Here is a 10000-nt window from a genome sequence, read left to right on the forward strand (position 1 = left end):
GTATTAATTGTATAAAGTCTATGAAGTAATAAATTTTCATATAAGTATTAATTGTATAAAGTCTATGCAGTAATAAATTTTCATATAAGTAGTAAATATATAAAGTCTATGAAGTAATAAATTTTCATATAAGTATTAAATGTATAAAGTCTATGAAGTAATAAATTTTCATATAAGTATTAATTGTATAAAGTCTATGAAGTAATAAATTTTCATATAAGTAGTAAATATATAAAGTCTATGAAGTAATAAATTTTCATATAAGTATTAATTGCATAAAGTCTATGAAGTAATAAATTTTCATATAAGTACTAAATGTATAAAGTCTATGAAGTAATAAATTTTCATATAAGTAGTAAATATATAAAGTCTATGAAGTAATAAATTTTCATATAAGTATTAATTGTATAAAGTCTATGAAGTAATAAATTTTCATATAAGTATTAATTGTATAAAGTCTATGAAGTAATAAATTTTCATATAAGTATTAATTGTATAAAGTCTATGAAGTAATAAATTTTCATATAAGTATTAATTGTATAAAGTCTATGAAGTAATAAATTTTCATATAAGTACTAAATGTATAAAGTCTATGAAGTAATAAATTTTCATATAAGTAGTAAATATATAAAGTCTATGAAGTAATAAATTTTCATATAAGTATTAAATGTATAAAGTCTATGAAGTAATGAATTTTCATATAAGTATTAATTGTATAAAGTCTATGAAGTAATAAATTTTCATATAAGTATTAATTGTATAAAGTCTATGAAGTAATAAATTTTCATATAACTATTAATTGTATAAAGTCTATGAAGTAATAAATTTTCATATAAGTATTAATTGTATAAAGTCTATGAAGTAATAAATTTTCATATAAGTATTAAATGTATAAAGTCTATGAAGTAATAAATTTTCATATAAGTATTAATTGTATAAAGTCTATGAAGTAATAAATTTTCATATAAGTATTAATTGTATAAAGTCTATGAAGTAATAAATTTTCATATAAGTAGTAAATATATAAAGTCTATGAAGTAATAAATTTTCATATAAGTATTAAATGTATAAAGTCTATGAAGTAATAAATTTTCATATAAGTATTAATTGTATAAAGTCTATGAAGTAATAAATTTTCATATAAGTATTAATTGTATAAAGTCTATGAAGTAATAAATTTTCATATAAGTATTAATTGTATAAAGTCTATGAAGTAATAAATTTTCATATAAGTACTAAATGTATAAAGTCTATGAAGTAATAAATTTTCATATAAGTAGTAAATATATAAAGTCTATGAAGTAATAAATTTTCATATAAGTATTAATTGTATAAAGTCTATGAAGTAATAAATTTTCATATAAGTATTAATTGTATAAAGTCTATGAAGTAATAAATTTTCATATAAGTACTAAATGTATAAAGTCTATGAAGTAATAAATTTTCATATAAGTAGTAAATATATAAAGTCTATGAAGTAATAAATTTTCATATAAGTATTAAATGTATAAAGTCTATGAAGTAAAATATAAAGTCTATGAAGTAATAAATTTTTATATAAGTATAAAAAATATAAAGTCTATGAAGTAATGAATTTTCATATAAGTATTAAATGTATAAAGTCTATGAAGTAATAAATTTTCATATAAGTATTAATTGTATAAAGTCTATGAAGTAATAAATTTTCATATAAGTATTAATTGTATAAAGTCTATGAAGTAATAAATTTTCATATAAGTATTAATTGTATAAAGTCTATGAAGTAATAAATTTTCATATAAGTATTAATTGTATAAAGTCTATGAAGTAATAAATTTTCATATAAGTATTAATTGTATAAAGTCTATGAAGTAATAAATTTTCATATAAGTATTAATTGTATAAAGTCTATGAAGTAATAAATTTTCATATAAGTATTAATTGTATAAAGTCTATGAAGTAATAAATTTTCATATAAGTATTAATTGTATAAAGTCTATGAAGTAATAAATTTTCATATAAGTATTAATTGTATAAAGTCTATGAAGTAATAAATTTTCATATAAGTATTAATTGTATAAAGTCTATGAAGTAATAAATTTTCATATAAGTATTAATTGTATAAAGTCTATGAAGTAATAAATTTTCATATAAGTATTAATTGTATAAAGTCTATGAAGTAATAAATTTTCATATAAGTATTAATTGTATAAAGTCTATGAAGTAATAAATTTTCATATAAGTATTAATTGTATAAAGTCTATGAAGTAATAAATTTTCATATAAGTACTAAATGTATAAAGTCTATGAAGTAATAAATTTTCATATAAGTAGTAAATATATAAAGTCTATGAAGTAATAAATTTTCATATAAGTATTAATTGTATAAAGTCTATGAAGTAATAAATTTTCATATAAGTATTAATTGTATAAAGTCTATGAAGTAATAAATTTTCATATAAGTATTAATTGTATAAAGTCTATGAAGTAATAAATTTTCATATAAGTATTAAATGTATAAAGTCTATGAAGTAATAAATTTTCATATAAGTAGTAAATATATAAAGTCTATGAAGTAATAAATTTTCATATAAGTATTAAATGTATAAAGTCTATGAAGTAATGAATTTTCATATAAGTATTAATTGTATAAAGTCTATGAAGTAATAAATTTTCATATAAGTATTAATTGTATAAAGTCTATGAAGTAATAAATTTTCATATAAGTATTAATTGTATAAAGTCTATGAAGTAATAAATTTTCATATAAGTATTAATTGTATAAAGTCTATGAAGTAATAAATTTTCATATAAGTATTAAATGTATAAAGTCTATGAAGTAATAAATTTTCATATAAGTATTAATTGTATAAAGTCTATGAAGTAATAAATTTTCATATAAGTATTAATTGTATAAAGTCTATGAAGTAATAAATTTTCATATAAGTAGTAAATATATAAAGTCTATGAAGTAATAAATTTTCATATAAGTATTAAATGTATAAAGTCTATGAAGTAATAAATTTTCATATAAGTATTAATTGTATAAAGTCTATGAAGTAATAAATTTTCATATAAGTATTAATTGTATAAAGTCTATGAAGTAATAAATTTTCATATAAGTATTAATTGTATAAAGTCTATGAAGTAATAAATTTTCATATAAGTACTAAATGTATAAAGTCTATGAAGTAATAAATTTTCATATAAGTAGTAAATATATAAAGTCTATGAAGTAATAAATTTTCATATAAGTATTAATTGTATAAAGTCTATGAAGTAATAAATTTTCATATAAGTATTAATTGTATAAAGTCTATGAAGTAATAAATTTTCATATAAGTACTAAATGTATAAAGTCTATGAAGTAATAAATTTTCATATAAGTAGTAAATATATAAAGTCTATGAAGTAATAAATTTTCATATAAGTATTAAATGTATAAAGTCTATGAAGTAAAATATAAAGTCTATGAAGTAATAAATTTTTATATAAGTATAAAAAATATAAAGTCTATGAAGTAATGAATTTTCATATAAGTATTAAATGTATAAAGTCTATGAAGTAATAAATTTTCATATAAGTATTAATTGTATAAAGTCTATGAAGTAATAAATTTTCATATAAGTATTAATTGTATAAAGTCTATGAAGTAATAAATTTTCATATAAGTATTAATTGTATAAAGTCTATGAAGTAATAAATTTTCATATAAGTATTAATTGTATAAAGTCTATGAAGTAATAAATTTTCATATAAGTATTAATTGTATAAAGTCTATGAAGTAATAAATTTTCATATAAGTATTAATTGTATAAAGTCTATGAAGTAATAAATTTTCATATAAGTATTAATTGTATAAAGTCTATGAAGTAATAAATTTTCATATAAGTATTAATTGTATAAAGTCTATGAAGTAATAAATTTTCATATAAGTATTAATTGTATAAAGTCTATGAAGTAATAAATTTTCATATAAGTATTAATTGTATAAAGTCTATGAAGTAATAAATTTTCATATAAGTATTAATTGTATAAAGTCTATGAAGTAATAAATTTTCATATAAGTATTAATTGTATAAAGTCTATGAAGTAATAAATTTTCATATAAGTATTAATTGTATAAAGTCTATGAAGTAATGAATTTTCATATAAGTATTAAATGTATAAAGTCTATGAAGTAATAAATTTTCATATAAGTATTAATTGTATAAAGTCTATGAAGTAATAAATTTTCATATAAGTATTAATTGTATAAAGTCTATGAAGTAATAAATTTTCATATAAGTATTAATTGTATAAAGTCTATGAAGTAATAAATTTTCATATAAGTATTAATTGTATAAAGTCTATGAAGTAATAAATTTTCATATAAGTAGTAAATATATAAAGTCTATGAAGTAATAAATTTTCATATGAGTATTAAATGTATAAAGTCTATGAAGTAAAATATAAAGTCTATGAAGTAATAAATTTTTATATAAGTATAAAAAATATAAAGTCTATGAAGTAATGAATTTTCATATAAGTATTAAATGTATAAAGTCTATGAAGTAATAAATTTTCATATAAGTATTAAATGTATAAAGTCTATGAAGTAATAAATTTTCATATAAGTATTAAATATGAAGTCATACAAGTTAAAAATTTAAAAAAAAAATCGATTGTAAAAATACTTTTGATGTTATTAGTTGTATTATGACCATGACGATATTTGAAAATGATATAAATTACCCACGTATATATGAGTTTTTAAATTTTAAATAGGTTAAAAGAATTTTTCCATATATTTTCGGGTTGGTAACGTCAACATGGGAGAGAACATTTATAACAAATTTGCACAAATCTGCTCAAATTGACATATACTGAAATAGTACTTATATGAAAATTTATTGCTTCATAGACTTTATACATTTAGTACTTATATGAAAATTTTTTACTGCTAGGAAATGTATTATACTTTTATATATTTGAATTCCTTATGTTAGTTTATTAGTAAGAAATTGTTTTTAAATACTTATAAGTATGAATATTACTATACTTATATGATTTATGTATTTAGTACTTGTATGAAAATTTTCATACTTGTATGACTTTATTTACTTAGTATTTATATGGAAATATTTTTTACTTTATATGTATTTTTAAGTAAATATGAAAATGAAAGTTGATTTTGTGTGCCTTTTTATTCCTGGTTTTTATACAGTTAGTTTAAATAGAAATAGATTTTGTTTTATACAAAACTCTATATTCTGTACTAACATATTGTATATAATGAGCGTTTTTTATTCCTGGTTTCCTACAGTTAGTTTAAATAGAAATAGATTTTGTTTTATACAAAAACATAAAAAATCTATTATTCTATACTAACATATTGTAGAAATAAATATTAAACAATATTTTAGTTTTATTTGTGAGCTATTCTAATATTTACTCATAAAATATATGTGTAAAAGGATGGTTTTTAAATAAAATAAAATATTAATGTGTTGCACCCGAAAATACTTTTTATCATATATTTATTATTGAAATAAATATAATAGAATTTGAAATTATTAATTTCAAATCAAGAAAAAAATGTATATACTCTTAAAAAAAGGTATATATATTACTATATGCATTGAAATAAAGTAAAATGTATAGAATGATATTATTTGAAAATTTTGCCAATATAAGAAGAAATATCGTTCTTACATAATAATTAAATAATAATATGTATAGAGAACGAAAATTCTTTTCACGATACCAAAACAAAAATTAAAAAAATCCATTACAAAATCACACAATAGAAATGAAATATAATGAAAAAAAATATAATAAAGAAAGAAACATAGAAAAATTGTTGTGTATATTGTAAATGTTTTTATGTTTTGTGTATTTGTGTATAATTTTCAAATAAGAAAATATCATTTTAAACTTTTATATAATATAAAAAATATTATATAAAAAAGAAATATATATTATTCTGGTTGATCCTGCCAGTAGTTATATGCTTGTCTCAAAGATTAAGCCATGCATGTCTAAGTACAAACAAATTAAAAGTGAAACCGCAAAAGGCTCATTATATCAGTTATGGTTCCATAGATCGTTAACAGTTACTTGGATAACTGTGGTAATTCTAGAGCTAATACATGCAAAATAAACACGGACCTTTTGGAACGTGTGCTTTTATTAGGCTAAAACCAAGCGATTATTCGATCGTTATATTGGTTGAACTCTAGATAACTTGCAGATCGTATGGTCTCGTACCGACGACAGATCTTTCAAATGTCTGCCCTATCAACTTTTGATGGTAGTATCTAGGACTACCATGGTTGCAACGGGTAACGGGGAATCAGGGTTCGATTCCGGAGAGGGAGCCTGAGAAACGGCTACCACATCTAAGGAAGGCAGCAGGCGCGTAAATTACCCACTCCCAGTTCGGGGAGGTAGTGACGAAAAATAACAATACAGGACTCATATCCGAGGCCCTGTAATTGGAATGAGTACACTTTAAATCCTTTAACAAGGACCTATTGGAGGGCAAGTCTGGTGCCAGCAGCCGCGGTAATTCCAGCTCCAATAGCGTATATTAAAGTTGTTGCGGTTAAAACGTTCGTAGTTGAATTTGTGCTTCATACGGGTAGTACAACTATAATTGTGGTATGTACATTACCTTATGTATGTAAGCGTATTACCGGTGGAGTTCTTATATATAATTAATACAATGTATTTTTTATATATTCCTCCTATTTAAACCTGCTTCAGTGCTCTTCATCGAGTGTTGTTGTGGGCCGGTACAATTACTTTGAACAAATTAGAGTGCTTAAAGCAGGCTCCAAATGCCTGAATATTTTGTGCATGGAATAATGAAATAAGACCTCTGTTCTACTTTCATTGGTTTTTAGATCAAGAGGTAATGATTAATAGAAGCAGTTTGGGGGCATTAGTATTACGACGCGAGAGGTGAAATTCTTGGACCGTCGTAAGACTAACTTAAGCGAAAGCATTTGCCAAAGATGTTTTCATTAATCAAGAACGAAAGTTAGAGGTTCGAAGGCGATCAGATACCGCCCTAGTTCTAACCATAAACGATGCCAGCTAGCAATTGGGTGTAGCTACTACTATGGCTCTCTCAGTCGCTTCCCGGGAAACCAAAGCTTTTGGGCTCCGGGGGAAGTATGGTTGCAAAGCTGAAACTTAAAGGAATTGACGGAAGGGCACCACCAGGAGTGGAGCCTGCGGCTTAATTTGACTCAACACGGGAAAACTTACCAGGTCCGAACATAAGCGTGTAAGACAGATTGATAGCTCTTTCTCGAATCTATGGGTGGTGGTGCATGGCCGTTCTTAGTTCGTGGAGTGATTTGTCTGGTTAATTCCGATAACGAACGAGACTCAAATATATTAAATAGATGCTTTCAGGATTATGGTGTTGAAGCTTATATAGCCTTCATTCATGCGTTCATCTTGAATGTACAAGTGTTTGAATGTGTTTATATAAGTGGAGTCGTACCTGTTGGTTTGTCCCATTATAAGGACACTAGCTTCTTAAATGGACAAATTGCGTCTAGCAGTAACGAGATTGAGCAATAACAGGTCTGTGATGCCCTTAGATGTCCTGGGCTGCACGCGCGCTACAATGAAAGTATCAACGTGTATTTCCTAGACCGAGAGGTCCGGGTAAACCGCTGAACCACTTTCATGCTTGGGATTGTGAACTGAAACTGTTCACATGAACTTGGAATTCCCAGTAAGTGTGAGTCATTAACTCGCATTGATTACGTCCCTGCCCTTTGTACACACCGCCCGTCGCTACTACCGATTGAATTATTTAGTGAGGTCTCCGGACGTGATCACTGTGACGCCTTGTGTTTCACGGTTGTTTCGCAAAAGTTGACCGAACTTGATTATTTAGAGGAAGTAAAAGTCGTAACAAGGTTTCCGTAGGTGAACCTGCGGAAGGATCATTATTGTGTTCCTATCCGAAAAGAAAAAAAAAATAATTATATAAAAACAAAATAAAAAAAAAGAATAAAAAAGAAAAAAAAGTTTTCTTTTTGTTCTTTTCATTCAAAATGTTTTGAATTATACAATGTTTTGAATGTTTTTCTGTTTTTTTTTTTTTTTTTAACTCCTTGTAATGCATTATGACAATATATATTATATTGTGAACTTCGCATACATTGTATTTGAACGCAATAAAAAAACCTTTAAACATATAGCTGTACTTATTATTTATATAGAAAATAATATTTAATTGTGATATTTATATAAAATATTATAAATGATAAGTTAACTTGTTCACATTAACGTGTGTAATACCTTTTTTTTATGGTATTTTCTATTTGTGATTAAAAACATGTTGAAAAATTTAAAAAAAGAAAACGCACAAATAGAGAAGAAAATAATATATAAAAGGTATTACTGTTTTTGTTGACCTAAGACATGCGCAGCTGCAAATGTTTGGGTTTAAAATTACAATTTATTGAAAGATGTTTTAAACTTATGTATTAAAAATTTATTATTGATTAATTATTAATACTTTCAATAAATTAAAATTCTTTGACTTTGAATTAAAAAAATACAAAAAAATTATCACTCTAAGCGGTGGATCACTCGGCTCATGGGTCGATGAAGAACGCAGCAAACTGTGCGTCATCGTGTGAACTGCAGGACACATGAACATCGACATTTTGAACGCATATTGCGGTCCATGCTGTTATGTACTTTAATTAATTTTAAAGTGCTGCTTGGACTACATATGGTTGAGGGTTGTAAGACTATGCTAAATTAGTTGCTTATTCTTTTAGTCAATTAATAGAATTTAAGCATATGGCATATTATTGGATTGTATTTTTCAATCCATAATATTAATAGCATAAAAAGAAATATAGAAAATATATTCTTGAATACCTCATATTTGAACGAAAATTTATGATAAATGAGAATCTTAGTATTCCCATAAAAGAAAAAATTTTCAACATTATTTAAATTATATTAAATAATACATAAGAGGAATGTCTAGCATAAAATAAATTTTTATTCTAGAATTAATTCACTCTATTGTATTGAGAAAAATTTATAATAAAAAAAAATATATGATATGTGGAGGAATAATGTTGTTAATTTTATTAATTATTATATTATGAATTTTAAAAAGGGATGAAAAGATTGAATAATATTGAGTAATCAAGATATAAAAATATATTTCTTTAAAATAGCAAATAGCAAAAAAATTAAATAAAAATAAACAAATCAATCTAAAATATATTTTATACAACCTCAACTCATATGGGACTACCCCCTGAATTTAAGCATATTAATGAGGGGAGGAAAAGAAACTAACAAGGATTTTCTTAGTAGCGGCGAGCGAAAAGAAAATAGTTCAGCACTAAGTCACTTTGTCTATATGGCAAATGTGAGATGCAGTGTATGGAATATCTTAATATCTAGTATGAGAAATTAACGATTTAAGTCCTTCTTAAATGAGGCCATTTACCCATAGAGGGTGCCAGGCCCGTATAACGTTAATGATTACTAGAAAGATATTTCCAAAGAGTCGTGTTGCTTGATAGTGCAGCACTAAGTGGGTGGTAAACTCCATCTAAAACTAAATATAACCATGAGACCGATAGTAAACAAGTACCGTGAGGGAAAGTTGAAAAGAACTCTGAATAGAGAGTTAAATAGTACGTGAAACTGCTTAGAGGTTAAGCCCGATGAACCTGAATATCCATTATGAAAAATTCATCATTATAACTGTAGTATTTAATTTTAAATATTATAGTAATAGTGTGCATTTTTTTCATATAAGGACATTGTAATCTATTAACATAATAAAATATTTATCAAAAGATCATTGGTTTTTAAGTTTATTCAAATTAATTTGCTTTTAGCTTATTAACATAGAATAATTACTGATGATTTGATAAAGTGTTGATAGATTTTATTATATATAATGCTAAAATTCTTTTGAATTTTACAATAATATTATTATCATTGATTTTAATATTAATTGTATGCATTTATATGATTAACA

General features: G+C 23.6%; 3 non-coding genes across 3 annotated transcripts in view; all 3 read left to right on the plus strand.

Moving 5' to 3' along the window:
- Positions 1-5941: 5941 nt before the first annotated feature.
- LOC138858788 (small subunit ribosomal RNA) lies at positions 5942-7931 on the plus strand. Its single transcript, XR_011397819.1, has one exon. It is a non-coding gene; the product is annotated as a small subunit ribosomal RNA (ribosomal RNA).
- Positions 7932-8557: 626 nt separating this feature from the next.
- On the plus strand, positions 8558-8736 carry LOC138858800 (5.8S ribosomal RNA). The gene has a single exon (XR_011397830.1). It is a non-coding gene; the product is annotated as a 5.8S ribosomal RNA (ribosomal RNA).
- Positions 8737-9238: 502 nt separating this feature from the next.
- Positions 9239-10000, plus strand: part of LOC138858793 (large subunit ribosomal RNA) — a 3977-nt gene continuing 3215 nt past the window's right edge. The window contains exon 1 of the ribosomal RNA XR_011397824.1: positions 9239-10000. This exon is cut by the window's right edge and continues 3215 nt beyond it. This is a non-coding gene — a ribosomal RNA (large subunit ribosomal RNA).

This window comes from Bactrocera oleae, unplaced genomic scaffold (genome assembly GCF_042242935.1).
Source record: "Bactrocera oleae isolate idBacOlea1 unplaced genomic scaffold, idBacOlea1 ctg00000015.1, whole genome shotgun sequence".
Lineage (NCBI taxonomy): Eukaryota > Metazoa > Arthropoda > Insecta > Diptera > Tephritidae > Bactrocera > Bactrocera oleae.